At 37.1% G+C, this 20,329-nt stretch overlaps 1 long non-coding RNA gene across 1 annotated transcript in view; it reads right to left on the bottom strand.

Annotated features, from left to right (window-relative positions):
• Nucleotides 1–20,329, bottom strand: part of LOC121395030 — a 60,992-nt gene that overhangs the window by 39,067 nt on the left and 1,596 nt on the right. The window contains exon 2 of the long non-coding RNA XR_005962191.1: nucleotides 8,685–8,733. This is a non-coding gene — a long non-coding RNA (uncharacterized LOC121395030). The remainder of the gene's footprint in view (nucleotides 1–8,684; nucleotides 8,734–20,329) is intronic.

Raw genomic sequence — 20,329 nt, forward strand, 5'->3', positions numbered from 1 at the left:
CTGAAAATCCGGCATCTCAAACCTGTCGAGGTTGCATATAAGTCAATGGGAGAAGTCCCAATGATTTTTTGATGTACGCTGGGTTTCGTGCAATACCCCGTTTTCAGGTGAAAAATCTGAAAAATTTTGAAATTTAAAGGGTTAAATCCCTCGAAATTCGACTGGGGAATAGAATCGAATAGAATCGAATAGAGAATTCGGGCAAATTTACGCGCTGGCGAATAGTCGAATTGGCGAATATTCGCCAGGCGAATAGGCGCTCGATCGAATATTCGCTCGAAGGATTTTCATTCGATCGAATGCCTTTTTATTCGATCAAAAACTTGGAAAACAAGCCTATGGGACTTTCCCATAGGCTTTTAAAGTAATTCGGTAGGTTTTAGGTGGCGAAGTAGGCAGTCGAAGCATTTTTAAAAGAGACAGTACTTCAACTATCGAATGGGCGAATAGTCGCAGCGTTTTTGCGCTCGATCCAATACTTCGACTATCGAATGGCGAATAGTCACATCGTTTTTGCGCTCAATCTATTCGAATCATAGGCGAATTTACGCCAATTCGATAGTCGAGGAGCACAAAAATTCAAAGTTTTTTTACTTCACTCGAAGTTAGTGAATCGGCCCCTTAATATACAGTAGCTTTTGCGAACCCGAAAACTGCTTAGTCAATGTAATAAAACTTCTTACTGAAAAAGTTGTTACGTTTGTTCCAAAAGATTACGACACCTTCAAGCACTTTTTAAAAGTGGGCAATGAGCAATTAAAACAGTACAAATAGTCTGAGGAAGGGTTTGGGGAAGAGTATTACAGTGTGAAATGAGACTTTTTATTCTTATTTGTGCTAATTGTTTTTCTCTTTGCGACTTTTATTACATTCCCCCAATTATGTTCTAGAGGTTTTTTTTAGCTAACAGAGAATTAAAGGGTCTATCATTTCTTGGTGATACTTTTGATTAGAAGTGTTCCTATTTTAAATGCCAGTGTGTTATCTGCCATATATGTTAGTCTTGCCACTATTGTGTTGCTACCCTGTGGGAAATTTGGCTGATATCTGGATCTGGTGAAAAAGTTGTGCAAGGATTCTTATAATAGATTTTTTCTGTATTATTTATTTGCTTTCAAATGTGTTTGCTATAAATTATGAGTGCATGGCCAGAACTAGGGGTAGGCAGAGTAGACGGCCGCCTAGGGCGCAGTCATGGGGGGCGCACTTTAGAAGGTAAAGAAAATGTTTGTTTTTTCAGTTGTTTATTTAAGTTTGAAGTTCGGCCCTATCTCCAGCAGCAGCGTTCCACTCTACTCCAGTCCCCACCTCCCTCTTACTTGCCCTTTGCTCGGCTGCGGCATCTACTGCCTGACATGATGTGGATGTGCATGTGCGGTAGTAAGTGCTGCAGCACATGGTGACTTCACTCCATAAGCGTTGGTGCTGAAGAGAAGAGAGTCAGGCGATGCGGCCGATTCTTCTGACTGGACTGGGCTGGATGTTGAACAGATGATGATGATGAATCAGTATTTTACACTTCTGCTGTAGTAACTCCAAATGAATGAATCACCTGCTATATAGGTGCTAATACAATGCAGCTGTCTGCTTTAACAGGTTCATTTTGCTAAGCAATATATTATCCAGAAGCAATGGCCATATTGTAATGTCTGTCACTACTAACAAAAGAATCGTTTGTGGAATATATTTCACTAGAACTAACCTCCAAAAGACTTATAAATATTACCTTAGCTTCTTATATCTTTCCATAAATTAATTATAAAGATGCATAATAAATGTTGGTTTTTAAAACACATGCGACTTGGAAGTCTTGCTATCCTGCTATATGGAATCCCAATGAACAAAAATAGTTAGGTTATCATAAATAGTTAATATACCTTCACAGGAATAACAAGCATGTACACAATGAAAGCTATTTGGGAATTTACATATGCTGAAATTGTAATATAACCTGATTCTTTTTTTTTCTTCCAATACTTGAAAGTATACAAAGAATTGGCAATTATGAATTCAGTTTTTGCCACATGAAGGATGGTGGGAAATAGATACAATTTATTGTGTAATGCAAGTCATTGTGATATCAGTGGCTTATAAAGAGACCTGATCAAAGTTTGCCCTGGTCCTGTTAACTGCCATTTGTTTGATATGTAACTCATGTCAAGCAGCTGACAGCTCTGAATTAATCGTGTGCAGTTAGCATTGTAAAGGCACTTCACTTGTTTGGCTGCAGTATGGTTCTAGAATAGGGAAAACATTGCACCTCTTAGGGGCGTGTCTTGTGATGCTAAGGCGTGTCTGATGGTGTTGGGGTGTGGCTATGACATCACTCCAGCAATAATAATGGCATTTTGCCCATTTCTTTAAACTTTTAAAACCAGACAGGATGTTTGGAGCTGGACAGCCCCCTAAAAACAGATCTGGTTCAAAACCGGACATGTGGCAACCTTAATTGCATAGAATCCAACAATTACTTGTACTTGTTCCACTTATCTTTGCCATCTTTAAATCCTGGGTCAGGCTACTTCCAGGATAATTTTGAGTAAATAAGTGAAATCCATTTATCCACAGGTTTATGGATTTTCTGTCAAAACACGAACATGAGGACTCTTGAGAATATTCTTTGGAACTTTAAATAATCAGCAGTTATGAAAGAAATAATCCATGAAAAGTTGCCAGAAAAAACTTGGTAAAAAAAGTAAAAGCTAGAGAGGTTCAATATAAGTCAGTGGCAATAGTTTGTAAGAAGTTTATTTACGTATTTTTGTATTTTTTAGCCTCATCAAATGAATGGAACAATGGGATTCTTGCTGCTGGAGAAATAACACACGCTGGTATGTTCTGTGGCGTCTTTTTTCTTAAATATGCTAGAGTTCGAGAAAAAGTCTCAAGTGTTTTGTCGCCTGTGTTTTTCCCCTCAGCTTCATAAATTGATAAATAGGCCACTTGATTCAATGGGGCAAATTCACTAAGATTCGTAGTTGCGCCAGGCGTAAGTTCGCCGCACTTCGCCACACTTCGCCAGGCGTAGTTTCGCTAGCGCTCCGCAAATTCACTAAAATCTGAAGTTGAGCTCAGGGGTAGCGTAAGGTTGCGAAGTTGCGCTAGCGATGGTTAATTTGCATACGGCGCCAAATTCAAATTTCAATGGAGGAATATGTAGCAGCACTACAAATGCCTGGGAAACCTCAAAACATCAAATACAATTTTTATTTTGCCCTACACATGTGCCCACTGTATAGTTAAGTTGCCATGAGTTAGGAAATGTAGGGGGGAAGGAGGGGAGCCCCAAAAATTTTTTCGATCTTTTTCAGCCTATCATCCATAATATAGAAAAAAACGCCAGCGTTTGTTTGGGACTTAGAAAAAATGTGAACTTTTTTTGAAGCAATCCCTATCTACTCTATTGCGCTTCGCCTGGTCTGAGGTGGCAAAGGAAGTCTAGCGTAAAAGGTAGCATTCAGTACAAGCGCGCGTTAGTGAATTTGCGTAGTTACGTCCGTTGCGCAAATTCACCAGGTGTAAGGGTGCGAAGTAACACTAGCGAATGTACGCCAGCGTTCGTTAGTGAATTTGCGAAGTAACAAAAATCACCAACGCTAGCGAATTGACGCTAGCGTTAGGCGCTTCGGCGCTTAGTGAATTTGCCCCAATATGTAAAATGAATATGTATTATTACTGGTAGTGATCAACAGAGGGAGCTCATGAACCAGGAGAGCTCTTTAAGAAAGTGGAGAGGCCCCAGAAATGTTTAAAAATAAGAAAGAAGAGCTGATCGGTTTATCTAGAATAGGGGTAGATACTTTCATAGCTTGATGTAGCAGCAAAAAGCAGTTAGGACAGTAAGTAAGGGCAGCTGTAGTCAAATTGATCAGTAAGAAGGGGACAGTACCATGGCAGGGACACTTAGGGCTCAAGCATGTAGTGCATGGTAGGGTCCCAAGTGTGCTTATGGGAAGATGTCCTGAAGAGTGTTCTGATTTTTGCAGGAGATTTAACTGGCAACTCTGATATCAGAAAGGCCTTTCCTGGATGTGGTGCCAGGTGCCAGTTGTTGAATAAAAAGTTTTGTTTGCTAAAACTGCTGGCACCTTCGATGGTTTCTTGTAACATCTGCTAAGGGCACCTTGAGTGTGGACATTTCCTCCTATATACTTACACAGTGTTATTAAATTAAGGATAATCCCAAATACACGTACAAGGGTACCCTATACTCTGTTATTCATATTGTCTGGCTAAACTGAAGTGAGGTCAGATAAACCTCTCTTAAATTATCTGCTTAATAGGATTTTTAAAGGATTAAAGAAACCACTAGGAAAATGTCTAGGTGACTGCGGGGCAAGGCTACCTTTGCACATTAATGATCATGGTGCATTATCTTTGCACACAATAAATCGTTTTTCTCAGAATGGATATGTGCTGTAGTCCTAGAGAAGAATTCTTGGTAAAATTGCCTTATTATTTTATCTGCATCTTTCTTGTCAGAGCATTTAGTTATGATTTATTACATAGACACCCAACTTGTTTTATAACAGAGTATTCAGGCATATAACAGTCCCTATTAAATGTAAAGTTAAAAGTAGTTGTAATAATACAAAAGTTATTTGGGCTAGAATGGCTTAACATCAGAGAATGGGCAGTGAATGGACTACAAAAATGTACCAAAAATACAACTGCTGTTTTGTAGGAATGATAGCAAGATAACTGTTGAAACAACAAAGAGTGCCTTGACCAAGTTTTGGTCCACAAAGGGAAATTAACTCCAAAAAAGCCATCATTCCTCTGAACTGAGTTACCGTATGTGGATCTTGCAACTACAAAGAAAGTTCACGAGCCCAGTAAAGGTAAGGGACCTATTATCCAGAATGCTTTGGGTCTTTCTGTATCTACTAAAAATATTAAATAAATTAACATAGCAGACTTGTTTTGCCACCAATGAGGACTAATAATATCTTAGTTGGGATCAAGAACAAAGTACAGATATGGGACCTTTTATCCAGAATGCTCGGGACCTGGGGCTTTCTGGATAATGGATCTTTTTGTAAGTGATACTGACACTAAGGGGGGTATTTATCAAGGGTCGAATTTTGAGGGGTTAAAACCCTCGAATTCAACCAATCTGAAATCCTTTGAATTCGAATATTCAATTCGAAGGATTTAGCGCTAAAATAAGCATTCGATCAATCGAATAAAAATCGTTTGATCGAACGATTCGAAAAATTTTCAGTGAACGATCGAAGGATTTTCATTCAATGCCAAAAACTTAGAAAATGCTTTTAGAAGGTCCCGATAGGCTTATAATGCAATTCGGTATGTTTAACTTGGCAAAGTATTAAATTCGAAGGATTTTTAAAGAGACAGTACTTCGACTATAAAATGGTCGAATAGTCGAACGATTTTTAATTTGAATCGTTCGAATTGAAGTCGAAGTCCAATTCGATTGGCGAAGTAGCCTATTCGATGGTCGAAAACATTTACTTCGAAATTCTAACTTTTTGGAATTCGAATATTCCAAACATACTTTATGGCAAAGTTCTAAGTTGCTTTCAAAGCCAATATTATGATAGATGTAAAAAAGTTTAATTTCTGGTGTCCGTATCTCTTTAATAAGTCTACTAGAAAATCATGCAAATATTAAATAAACCCAATAGGCTGGTTTTGCTTCCAATTTGGATTAATTATATCTTAGTTTGGATCAAGTACAAGGTATTGTTTTATTATTAGATAGAAAAAAATCATTTTTAAAAATTTGGATACAATGGCATCTATGGGAGAGGGCCTTTCTGTAATTTGAAGCTTTCTGGATAACTGGTTTCAGGATAACAGATTCCATACCTATACTAAAAAGTACTATTTTAAAAAGAAACCATCTTAAAAATTTTATATATATATATATATATATATATATATATATATATATATATATATATATATAGACAAACACTCGCACTCTGATCCAGTCTTGGAGATACTGTGGGTGCTGGGTCAAAGCTTCAGCATACAATCATTGGATAAGGACCCGCACTCCAATGTTTCGTGAAAAAAAGGTTTTATTTTAACTTGTGCATCCAACGTTTCGGCCCATGCCTGGGCCTTTATCAAGGATAAAATACAAGTGTTAGAAGGTGCATATTTATACACATGGCCAAAACGTTGGATGCACAAGTTAAAATAAAAACTTTTTTTCACGAAACATTGGAGTGCGGGTCCTTATCCAATGATTATATATATATATATATATAGAAACTATTGGAGGCCAGCACAACACGTAAGTAGGTAAATGTTGCCTGGGTGCGATAAGCCCAAAAAGTAGAACAACAGCGTCGAGGAAGGTACGCACTCACAGGTCTTATGAAGAAAAAATGGTGTTTATTATTCAAAGCAAAGACTGACGTTTCGGCTAGCACTTTGAGAAAGGCTAGAGTGCTAGCCGAAACGTCAGTCTTTGCTTTGAATAATAAACACCGTTTTTTCTTCATAAGACCTGTGAGTGCGTACCTTCCTCGACGCTGTTATATATATATATATATATATATATATATATATATATATATAATGTCGGTACAGTGAACGCACTCCTCCCGGATATAATTCAATCGATGGTGGTGCGTTGGTCAATGTTTGATAATACAATCCAATGAATGGACCCGCACTTGTTCATATTCAGTGAAATAAATGTGTCTTTATTCACAGGTTCATTTCCAACGTTTCGGTCCTCGCTGGGACCTTTTTCAAGGAAAAAGGTCCCAGCGAGGACCGAAACGTTGGAAATGAACCTGTGAATAAAGACACATTTATTTCACTGAATATGAACGAGTGCGGGTCCATTCATTGGATTATTTTTTATATATATATATATATATATATATATATATATATATATATATATATATATATATATATATATATATATATATATATATATATATATACACAGTATATATATATTATTAAATTGGAGTCTAAAGGAGCTGGCCTTCCTGTAATTCAGAGCTTTCTGGATAACCGGTTTCCGGATACTGGATCCCATACCTGTACGCAGGGGCGCGCCGCCAATGAGGCGAGCTGAGCCACTCGCCTCAGGCGGCAGCGCCTGAAAGGATTCCAGGGGCTGCAAAAAGCCGCTCCTGCACCTTTAAGAGCCGAATTTCCGGTTTTTGAACCGGAAATTCGGCTGTACTATTGCGAGAGAGCGTGTTTCTGCCTCCCCTCCCGACACGTAAGTTGGTGAGGGGGGGCGGCATTGCAGGAGCCGCCTCAGGCGGCTCCTTAGTCAGAATCGGCGCTGCCTGTACTGGGGCAAATGACGCAGGGTGCCCGGGGAACCTCCTTTTCAGGTGGTGGCTTCAGGGTACCTAAGCTCCCTGCGTTAATGGGCACAGCAGTGTATGATTCAGAACAGAGGGCAGGAAGGAGTGAGTGATGCTGAGCGCAACAATATGGAAGTTGCAAGGAGTGCATTTGGATGCAAGCAACTAATGAAAGTGGTTTTAGGCATAACTCACTGCGGGGAAGAGTGTAACTTGCCCACTGCATCTATGGACATTAAATATTATATTAAATGATGAAAACTTTTTTCCTTAAAGGCATTTCTAGAGTTATGTATTAAAAGGTGCTAAGTTTGCAGCAGGTAGCGTTTACTGGTCATCTGTTTAAAAGCAAACATCTTATTGGTTGCTGTGGATTCCTGCTCACCAGAAAGCTTAGTGCCTTTTATTACATATGGGGGGATATACTTCAGACTACATTTATTTATCGATAAAGTTACAATGGATTAGATTTACTAAAATTCAAATTGGGTAATTCTGCATGATCCACATCAGCTCATATTTTTTTATCACTTATTAGTGCTTTCCCATACCCCCTAACTATCCTGATTTTCCTGTGACCGCTCCGATTTTGACAACTCAGCTCTGACTCGGATTTTTATTAAAATGTCAGTTGTTTCTCTTTGATCTCCTACACCAATGCCAGAAAAACGTTTAACGTTTCTTAAACTTAATTAAATAAGAGGCTTTGACAGAGAGCCCAGAATACTCAGCACCTGCATTTTGATACAATTGTCCTTTTAAAACAAACAAGTCCCTTGGGAGAACTGAGACTCAGAGCTTAAAGGGCTATTTCACCTTCATTAACAAAACTGAAATAATACAAAATATATGCCCCTAACACCCCCAGAAATGGGTTCAAACTTTCTATAACCTGCCAAAAATAATAATAATAAACTGCCTGTAAAATAGCAGTGGTATTTAGGGGTTTACCCATAAAATGGGTGTGGTCAAAAACGGTTCCCTCCAGACTGGGTATTAAACCAGATAAGACACTTTATCTATTCTTTGGGAATGGAAGATATTAGGAGACCCTTAACTTGGTTTGAGAAACTTATAGATAGAGGAGAGAAAATACAACATAGTCTATCGAGAACTTATAGGGAGTTAATTAAAGGATCATTAAGAAAACCATGTTTCTTTAAAAAATGGGAAGAGGAACTAAAAATATCTCTATCAGATCAGGAGTGGAATTATATTTGTAAAGCTAATATAGAGATATCTAAGGATACAAAACTGCAAGAATTTAGTTATAAGTTGATATCTAGATGGTACTATACACCGACTAAACTGCATAATATGTATGGAATGCCCGAGATATGCTGGAGATGTGGAAAAGAGAAGGGAACATATACTCACCTATGGTTGGAATGTGAGGTGATTAGACCATTTTGGGACTATGTCCGATCTGTAATAGATAAAATGGGAACCCATATATCAGATACAGACATAACACAAATTATACTGCTTTATGATTATAAAAAGAAGAAAACTATCACTGATCCAGTAATTAAATTAATAATAGCTGTGGCAAGGAACATGATACCTCATAAATGGAAAACAAAATTATCAATAAATAAAATATCATGGATTAAGGAAATTGAAGAAATACGAGGCATAGAAGAAATAATAGCAAAAAAAAGAGGGAAAATGAATAAACACCATAAACTATGGGAACATTGGTGTGACTTCCTACAAAATGATGGACAACTAAGAAGGGGGGAATAATATAAATTCGTGTATCTATCCCTTTTTTTTTTTTTTTTCCTTTTCTTTTTCTTTCCCTTTTTTTTTCTTCCTTCTTTATGCATTTATTTATTTATGTATAAAGTAAAACGAACTCAATGAAGTTGTGATGAATATGCAAGAAGAAGATACTTATTTTGTATTTATTCGCTATGTATTATACTTTATGTTTTAACAAAAAAATTGAATAAATAAATTAAATAAAAAAAAAACAAAAAAAAAAAACGGTTCCCTCGCAGCGGATATTTTTGGCCCTCTTTCCGTTTATGAAATTCTCAAACAGTTTGTCAGAATTAAATTGCCTGTTTAGAGCCATCAAGTTCTTTTGTTTCCCATGGGCGTTAAAGTTCAGCACACTGCACTGAATTCAAAAATCCTACTGATCCCCAAAATGCCTGAAAGCGGAAAAAGTATTGCATTGCGTTCAAATCACAGTGTCCATCTCCAGGCACTTGTATTATTGGTAAAAATTCAGTTCCCGGAATTCATAGTACAGGTATGGGACCTGTTATCCAGAATGCTCAGGACCTGGGGTTTTCTGGATAAAGGATCCTTCTATAATTTTGATTTTCATACCTTAAGTCTACTAGAAAATCATGTAAACATTAAATAAACTCAAAACCCCAAAATTAGGTTTTTTATAAAATGGAGTCTATGGGAGACAGCCTTTCTGTATTTCTGAGCTTTCTGGATAACGTTTCCAGATAACAAATCCCATACCAGCAATGTGAATAATAATATGTAAATCTGAACAGCCCGAAAATTATTTGCTACAGGTTACCACTTTAGCCGCTATCAATCAACTGCCTAAATATAATGTGTACAGGAGATCTTGTTTCAAGAACATAATAGGGAAGCAGTTGAAATAACAGAGGTAACAGGTATAAAGGCATAGATGTTATTTACAGCTGTACTGCCCGAGTAAAATTCAATTATCAATCGTGAATGTTTGCAGTATCCTGCTCTTCATTTCTTCTTACTGCTAGGCATGTAGATCAGAACTAATATGTATATAGTCAACATTATTCTTAACAACAATTAACATATTCATTCATTCACGGATTGCTAATAATTTTCTTATGACAAGTGTATGTTTTTTAGTGAGTTTTTTCTTTGAAATACTATATTAAAAAGTATAACCATGTAGGATTAGTGATGGGCGAATTTATTCACCTGGCGCAAAATTGCGGCGGATTTCGGCGTTTCGCCGCTAGTGACAATTCTGATGCTGGCGACAATTCTAGTCGTCCATCGACTTTAACGGGCGTCGGAATTGTCGCCAGCGTCAAAACTATTTTGACGCCACCGACAAAATTTTTTGCCGTTTCGCGGGAAATTCGCAAATTTTTCGGCGAAGCGAAATGGGAGAAATTCGTCCATCACTATGTAGGCTATGTTGTATTAGGGTAAAATGTTTTTCTTTCTGTTCCCTTTCATTTGCCTCCTCTATAAAAATATTATTAATTTATCACCGCACTGGTCATCAATAGATAGTTACTCATCATTTGGATCTAGACCAAAGTAGACCGAAATACAGTATTTTTGCAAATGATGCAGATTTCTCCATTTAAATACCTTTTTTTTTTTTTGCACATTGTGAGTCAGTAACAAATTAGTAATATTCACCTGCAGCAATCATGAATTTACATTGGCAGTCAGCAGAAATGTCATGAAGACTTTGCATTTGTATTATTCTGTTTAGGAGCGACATGTCTGATCATGACACGCATCCATTTAAAAGTCTGAATTAACAAATTAGACCCCATGTCTTGGTGCATGTCCCGGGGGTGTTTAGGCCCAGTAAGGACAAAATAAAACACAGTTGTAACATATTTTATTTTTTCCCCAGCCTATGCAATGTGCAGCATCATGTACAAGGGTGCAGGAATGAACTGGGAATTCACAGGCATAATTTACAAATGCAAGCACACAGGCAAAGCACAAAATTCTGCATAAAATTATCTTAACTCAAACACTATTTCCAAAGGTACCTGCCGCTATAAGTGCAACTTTGCACGGCATTAGCCTGCTCTGATGAATAGCGCACAAATAAACGCATGCACATAAATATAGATGCTTTCAGTGCTAAATTAACATGTCGGCACAGAGCTCAAAAGGAACACTGAACTAGTGATGGGGGAATTTCTCCCATTTCGCCAGAAAATTCACGAATTTCCCGCAGATAAAAATTGTGAAACTCAAAAATTGACGTCCGCATTAATTTTGATGCTCGCACTAAAGGGCGTCCGACGCGCATTGATTTTGACTCAATCAACTTTTCGGATGCACATCCAAAAATTTTTTGATGCAGGCGAATTTTCGCTGGAGTTTCATAAAATTTATTAGCCGGCGGTGAAACTCAAAAATTCTACGCAAACTCGTGCCAGCCGAATTTTCGAGCCCATCATTACACTGTACTTAATGACAGGTCAAAGGCAAGTGTTAATTATAGGGTTCCAATGCACCGGTAGTGTAGTAGAACATTGTGCATTGTACCTTTAACACAATAATTGGTGCTAAGGCATAAGCTTGCCAGGTACTACAATGCTGATGCATAATTATCCAGAGCCATGCTGCAAATTATTTTGCTAGGGCTTTTTTTTTCTACAAATGGAAATACTGACCCATTTTTTTATACTTCATACTATGGAGCAGCTTGATAAATGAAATAAAAATAATCAATATTGTTAGAATGTTGTAGTCAGGCTCCAAATTAGATATAAAATAGTTACACTCTGAAAATACTTTGGCAAGCTAGCACAGAGTCATTAGAATGCTCATTGCAATGCTTTAACAAGCATGTGCATTCATGTAGGGGCAGATTTACCAAGGTTCAAATGGTAAATTCGAATTTTCGAAATCTTTTTTTGATCAAAACTCACAAATTCGAATTTAAAAGCACCAACTCAAATTTGAATGTGAGATTTATCACACCTTGGCCCTAGAAACAGTTCTAATTTGAATATTCTCCACCTAAAACCTATAGAAGTCAATGGCAGAGGACCTATTTGAAGATGTTAATTGTAGTGATAAGCCAAATTCATGCCACATTTTGTTGTGAAAATGATGCTCCATAGACTCCATTGGGAGAACAAAATATCCCGTATCAAAAAAAATGTTGCACGTCAAATTTTTTTTCTTTCAAAAGTCAAGGGGTTTTTTTCGTAGAAAAACTTGATTCCAGTTTTCAGGTCGGGATCATTTGATCGAATTTCAGACATTCAATTTTTTTTTTATAAATAACATACCATTCAAATTGTGAATAAAATTTATTAGAGTTTTCAAAAATTCACATTACCCTAAAATTCGACCTTTGATACATAACCCCCATAATGTTTTCAGTTCTGTCGTCTGCAATTTCCTGACACTGCTGCCACTTCCCTTATTTTTCAACCCTGATAGCTGCCCAGGTGTAGTAGAAGTAAGTCAATACATTTATAATGGGATTTTTATCAGCGATCATACCAATAAGGGGCAGGTACAGTATTTTGGGAAAGATCCTCTGTCATCAACAACAAAATCATGTAGCCTTTTTATTGTTCCCTGGCATTTTTTCCAAAAGATGTTGTTTACTAGGGATGTAGCGAACCGCCGAGTATGTGTTCGCGAACGCCGTTCGCGAACACCGGCAAAAAATGCGAACAGTTCGCGAACTGTTCGCGAACTTCGAACATCCGAAAATCGTTCGATTCGAACGAAAATCGTTCGATTTTAGCGATCGAATGGTCGAATGGTCGAACGATTTTGACGCGAACGCCTATTGCCGAACATCGCGCGACGTTCGCGAACTTGCGGCGGACGCGAACAGTCGAAGTTCGCGCGAACAGTTCGCTACATCCCTATTGTTTACTTTTAATTTTTAGTACAGTATATTATAGAATACACTATTCCTAGCAAATTTGCAATTATTTTTAATTTTTTAAAATGTTTTATTTGGTTTCCTCTTTTGCCTCTTTCCAGCTTTCAAATGGGTGCCACTGACTAGAGTCCTGCAGCAGGTCGGGTACTGGCAAAAAAGCGGGTAACCTGTGGGTTGCGGGTAGAAGTATCAGGTGCAGGTTTAGACTTGGGTCAGCGGTTCTGCGGGTCTTCTCGAACTATGTCATTTCCAATTTATAATAACAGCACTTCCTGTTTCTTGATGGTCAGCGGGTTGAGGATCGGGTTGCGGATAAGGTACTTGCGGGTCGGGTAGCGGATTCAAGCGGGTAAGAATGCGGGTTGAGGGTCCAGGTGCGAGTTGCAAGTCTCGGTTGCGTGTCGGATTCGGGTTTAACAAATTGGTTCCGCGCAGGACTCTACCACTGACCCCAGCAGCCAAAAATGAGTGCTCAGTGAGGCTAAAATGTTATTGTTATTGTAACTTTTAATTACGTATTTTTCTATGCAGGCCCTCTCCTATTCATATTCCAGTCTCTGATTGAAACCCCTGCCTGATTACTATGGTAAATAATTCTCTAGCAACCAGAGAGCTACTGAAATACCAAACTGAAGAGTTGGTGAACAAAAAGCTAAATAACTGTAGAACCTCAAAAAATAAAAAATGAAGACTGATTGCAAATTGTCTCAGAATATCAATGTCTACATCACATTTATTTATTTAAAGGGCATGTAAAGTCAAATAGAATAAGGCTAAAAATGCTGTATTTTGTATACTAAATATAATCATGAATTTACTGCACCACAAGCCTAATGAAACAAATAATTTATGCTTTCAAATTTGGCTACAGGGGGTCACCATCTTGTTAAACATCTTTGCAAGACTAAGACTGTGCACATGCTCAGTGTGGTCTGGGCTGCTTAGGGATCGTCATAAACAAAGCTGCTTGAGTTCTGCATGGCTGGGAAGTAAGGTGGGGGCCCCCCTGCTGTTCATAAGTATGATTGGAAGTTGGGGGCCGTCTAACAATTTCTATCCACAGCAGTAAATGAAGGGAGAATTTCACTGCATACAGTCAGGTTTCTTATAAAAACACATTTTTTAATTAAAGTATATTGGAGATAGGTTTCTTTTTCATCAAAGAAAGTAAAAATGGGATTTTATTTTTTTGCCTTTACATGCCCTTTAAAGGTGAACTCTCCCTTTTACGGGCACATTTTCAATAGTAAGAAAAAAATTTTTTTTTTGCATTTTTCAAAAATGTCCAAGAATATTTTTCTGTAGTTATTATTCTTTCCTTGTGTTTTGTCCTAGATAAAATGATGCAGGACTTTCCCATAGACTTACATTGTCATATACTGTATGTTTACATGTATAGCTATACCTATCAACATTTTATTATAATAATGGCAAATTGTGTTCTTTGAGGAAACCAACAATCTGTTCAAGAACATAACTTCCTCTTGCTTTTTTTTTCCTTTATCCATACATCTGGACTTATTCAGGCTGAAATATTTAGACGAATAAACTGGAAAATAATATTATTAAGAAAACTGTTGCCATGAACAATAAAGAGTTTAGAAATGTAAAACACTTCCTTCAGACACCTTTATTAAGATCTATGCTTTTTGTGACAAAATTAAATCGGACCTAGAGCAAACTTCCCAGCAGTTATGATCATGACTGTATGTTTGCTGGAAGAATCGGATACCTTCATGTGCTTGGCAATAGCTTGCAGTAACAGAATACATATATCATTTTCACAGCTTTGTCATTAGCTGGTAATGATTTGATTATTTTGCAGATGAATCACAGTATAAATCTCTTTCACAAACACTACCTCCAAGTATTAATCAAAACCATTAAGGCAAAGCAGTCAGAGCAAATTAAAAAATGTGCATGTCTAAATTAAAAATTACAGTGATACATCATAAATAAATCTCCTAAATTCTCGGTAGTGTACCGTTCTGTGTTTATAGGAAATTAAACAAAATTTCAGTTTTAACTAAGAAAAAATATACACAAAAAAAATTCTCTCTTTCTCTTTCTCTTTTTCTTTCTCACTAACATGTTTTACTATAAGACTTATGGGCAGAAATATCAAGGGTCGAATTTCGAATTTGAATTTCGAATTTTCTATGGCCAAAACTGTCAAATTGACTAGGGAATTGTTAAAATACGATTCGAGTTATTAAAAAAAAATTGATTTTCAAGATTTATAACAGAAGAACTCAAATTCAACTATTCACCACCTAAAACCTGCCGAATTGCTGTTTTAGTCAATGGCAGACATCCTGAGATTAGGGTTGGGTGAATTTGACCCGTTTCGCCAAAAATTGGCCGCCAGCGAAATGTCGCCGAAGTCTATGGGTGTCAAAATTTTTTTGACACCATACAAGTCTATGGGCGTCATTTTTGTGGCAAAACAAGGTGAAAAAAATTCACCCATCCCTACCTGAGATCAATTTGGAGTTGTTTGCTGCCTTCCTGACATTCAAGTTTTTTTCAGAGAATTCGAATTTGATTTGAATTAGATTCAAGTTTTTGGGTCGATCTTATTCTCCCGAGTTTTGAAAGTTCGATTTTTTTTCAATAAATTTTGAGTTCATGGGAGTTTATGGAAGTTTTTAAAAAACTCCCATGCACTCGAAATTTGACCCTTAGGGGCATATTTATTAAGAATCGAAATTCGAATTGAAAACACTTAGAAATTTGAATTCAAAAAGACCAACTGAAATTAAGTCGAAGTTTTTTTTTTTTTTGGTCGAATAGCTCCTTTTTCAATCGAATAGGTCCGTATTCGGCCGAATTCGAATCGTACAAATCGAAGGAATAGCACATTCGATCGAATTTGATTCAAAGTTTTTCCCAAAAAAGTCCACCAATTGACTCCAAATAGGTTCTAGAAGGTTCCCCATAGGTTAAAACAGCAATTTGGCAGGTTTTAAATGGCGAATGATCGAAGTCGAATTTTTAAAGAGACCGTACATGATATTCAAATTTATGATTTTTTTTCAAATTCGAATTGAATTTGGACTATTCCTTAGTTGAAGTACACAATGGCGTCAAAGAAATGTGTTTATGAAAAAGAATAACAGGCCAGTGGTTTTTGACTTCAAGTTGCAGAGGAGTTTAATAAACTAAGTTATGTTGAAATTCCAGATAGTAAATGATATTGATTTGAAATAGAGAATGGAAGAAAGATGTAATAAATAATCTGTGTCTTGGCGAAATTTTTAAGTGGTAAAGAAATGATCTTAGAAGCAAAGTAATGTTTCTAATATTACTAATGCAAAAAAAAAAATCAGTGTAAAATACTAGTGTCCTTGAGATGGATTATGTTTGCAAAGGGGATGCAAAAAAAATGGCAAAAATCACAGTAAATAGAAATTCATTACAAAATTCCCTTTGGAAGTCTCCAATTACCTGAATATAAAAGTAATGCATAAACCCCATATTTCATTGCAACATTTAATGAGCCAATATCAACTCACATTTACACAAGTCCATTGAAGAATTCATAAATAGAGTTCATTAATCATTACTGAATCAATCATTGCGTACATAACATTTTTAGGTAGACCAATTAGACCATGATACCAGGAAATCTTTTTCCATATTCCCCTTGAGTGCGATATTGTGAATAAATGTTTTACAGATTGGGGTTAATAGTGGTATGTGCCAGAGCAGATAGTCTTTTAGTCTCTCCATGTTTAATGATGATGTAGCAAATTTTGGACTTGGGCATGGAAGAGCCAGATGAGAACCAGGGGCAGCTTTAAAAACATTTGAGCCCAAAAAATTTCAGTCTGTGATTGAATTGATCCAACTGTCTATCCAATCAATTTGCTTAAGGCAGTCAATTTAATATATCACATTTTTTAATCATATATAATTTGATATTCAAGGACAGCTAAAAGAATAATTGGTCTGGAATGATAAAACCCATAGAATGCTTTTGGCAATTATACTGTGTTAAATAGTTTTTATTTAAGTAATTTCAATTTCCACATTGATCATTAAAATTGGTTTGGTTCAGAACAAACCAACCAGATTATTGATCTAACTGCAGATATATGTATCTACGCAATCAATGGATATGCAGTAGCGATGGAAAACCAAACAAGACCAGCAGTATCAGCGGAAATGAAGACGTTAAGTGGTAGGTCATTTATACAATGTCATCTATTCTAATATAAAATTGTATGCCAAGGGGCAGATTTATCAAGGGTCGAATTTCAAGGGCTAATAAATAAAATAAAGCGCAAATACTTTGATCGAACGAAGGATTTTAATCGATCGATCAAAGGATTTTTATTCGATCATAAAAAACTTAGAAAAGTGATGGGGAAGGTCCCCATAGGCTAACATTGCAGCTCAGTAGGTTTAAACTGCCGAAGTATGTAGTCAAAGTATTTTTTAAAGAGACAGTACTTCAACTATCGAATGGTCGAATAGTCGAGCGATTTTTAGTTTGAATCGAAGTCGAAGGTCGAAGTAGCCTATTCGATGGTTGAAGTACCCAAAAAAACTACTTAGAAATTTTTTTTCATTCGAATCCTTCACTCGAGCTTAGTAAATGTGCCCCAAGTGTTTCTAAAGGTATTTATGATTCTATTCAAATAGTTAAGAACCTGAATTTAATTCAGTATGTTGCATAAAAAAAATGTCTAATTAAGTCTCCTATTAAAAGTATGTACCATCAATTTACTGGGTAAAATGGAGTTCTTCAGAATTTCTTTTACACTAAATTAATATTATTGAGTTATAACAGATGTCTTAATTAGGCGTTTTTCTGACAGGAGCATTATATTAATTGAATTAGGGAATGAGTTTTTTCTTGAATCTGTAGAGTCATGAATATTACAGCTTTTCTTTAGTTAAAATAAACAATACATGCTGCAAGTGTCGGCTTTCTATCAGGGAGATGTGCAAGACAGTATATAAAGCTATCAGAATGTTTTTGTTGACTAGTACAACCCAAAAACAGAGCATTAAAACCAATATACTTAATATAAATTTCCAAATAAATATTTGACACTCTACAGTACATTAATGGAACTTTGGACCTTAAGCTCTCTTCAGCTCTAGACATCCCTTGGGTACTAATTCCACTTTATTCCACATAACTTAATTTACAGACTTTTTTGTTTGGAGTTCTTTGTATGGGTGGCATACTTGGATTGTCCTCGTCATCTGGTGTAAATTTAATGTCAATAACCCCCTTAGAAATATATTTTCGGAGAAAAATGTTGATGCACGATGCATGATTTTCCCTGCCGTATATAGTATTGTAAGTCCTGGGTAGGTTTAGTGGGGGTCCAACGTGAGGACTATGAATAATTGTTTTGTTTTTACCTTCACAACCTCCCCTTTCTCCCACTGTAATCGGGAGTTTGTTTAAATTGAGATAATAAACTTTTTAAACTCCAGTTGTTTCTTTAGTTTACAGATAATAAGGAGTTTTTTTATTCTGGTTGTATAAAAGGAAGGGTAATCTAATTAACTGCTCTCCTCCTTACATGCTTGCTTTTAAGTAGTGATGTGTGGGCTGACCAGAAACCCTTGTGTTTATCTGGAGGTCAGGTGGGTTTGGGCTGGCAAAACACATCTTTAGCAGGTGGGTGGTGGGCTCTGCCAATGGCCAACCCCACCCACAACATTAGCATTCTCCAAGTGTTATCTTCAGCTATCAGCAGGGATATACAGTAAATAATTTCTCCCCAGGTTGGGTTGGAAGAAAGTAGTTTAGGGTTGGGTTTTTGATGACCCACACATAATTAATATCATTGCTTTCAGGTGCAACAACTTGGTGCATGGGCCCTAAGGGGAACAATTTTACTCCCCCCTGTGTCCTGGAATTTGTGCTTGGGGGTATTAATAAAAGTGCTGCATGAATAATATTGGATGTCCTTAACAAATCTTTTTAGGTATTGTACATTATTTTTCTAGGTTCGCAGTGTAAATAAAATTCTGTTTAATATATGTCAGTTGACCATAACAAATTATCTGATGAAACAAAGTAGGATTTTTGGAAACCAAGCAGAACATTGCTACAAATTTCCCCTAGATCATAAACTTTAATGACAAACAGCTGCAACAATGATTTCTCTGCAGCTGAATTACACACTGCTCCTGCCAATATTGTACATGGAGTGAAATGGATGTTCTCAAGCCTGTTTGCAGAATTTTCAGACATAAAAGATATATGTGCAGCATTTACCTGCTATGGCTAGGTGTGACAAACAATTTAGCAACAATCTGCTTCTACTCACAAGGGGTGATTAATCAGTGTGGAACTAAAAAGTTTATATTGAGGCGATTTTTTTTTGATAAAGACATCTAAAAGACCAGCATAACTGAAATAAATAGTAATCCTTTATAAATTCCTCTACCATGTATAGAAGTTGGGCACATCTCCCCCACCAAATGGCATTATTTGTACTACATACATCTCCTCCGTTTGCCAGTGTTATTATATTTCCCTAAAACAAATAGCAGCTTTCACCCATTTTCCTTCTGACACATCATCAGTGCATTTACCATGTAAAGTTCATGCAAGTGAAGAATGCAGGCTAACACAGGCAGAATTTACTATGATAACAAGTCCTGCTTGGATTGAGCACTGTAATGGTTATTCTGAGCTCAGGGGAGAGGGTTAGGATTTAAAAACATGATCAAACAGCTAGAGCAGCATTTCTATGGGAACCAGCAATGCCATATCTGCATTGGCTGTTAGACTGGAGGGTGTGTTTATTAATCTGAGTTGAGAAGAACTGAGCATGCTCATTAGCCAACAGCCAAAGGGAATTCCAGAGGGAGGGGGCAGAGTGGGTTAGAGGAGCAGAAGGAATATGAAGTGATTACGGGGATGCTGCAGCCTTACTATTAACCTTTGAAAGTGGCAGGTATATAGAGATTTCAAAGAGGCTTTTCAATAATTACATTTTTGCATGGGGGGTTTGTGTCCCTTAAGTATGAGGCTCTGCATTAACCTTGCATTCATGGGTTCATAAGTAGGCTGTAACCCGCCCTGCTGGTCGCCCTTCTACTCTTACGATGCAATGCGCTGACCGGCGGGTACGAGGAGAGTCGATTCTGGCGTGCTCTCGTCTGGCGAATATGCGCCCGGCGAATACGAGCCCATCATGTTCACATCTGGTGCATTCTTGTCTGGCGCATTTAAATAATAGGAACTTGCACCTGCGTCCATTAAGATGCCAATTGCGCATCCTCTGTGCCCATTGATTTCCTTCCTTGTCAAGTTTGTCCATCTCCCATTGGTTCCTTGTCCTTTAAATAGCTCCTGCCTTTACCCCTCCTTGCCCAAGCTATCTTTTGTGTATGTAGTTCCTGCCTAAGCGTTGTTCGTGTGTAT

The sequence above is a fragment of the Xenopus laevis genome, chromosome 6S, assembly GCF_017654675.1.
Source record: "Xenopus laevis strain J_2021 chromosome 6S, Xenopus_laevis_v10.1, whole genome shotgun sequence".
NCBI lineage: Eukaryota > Metazoa > Chordata > Amphibia > Anura > Pipidae > Xenopus > Xenopus laevis.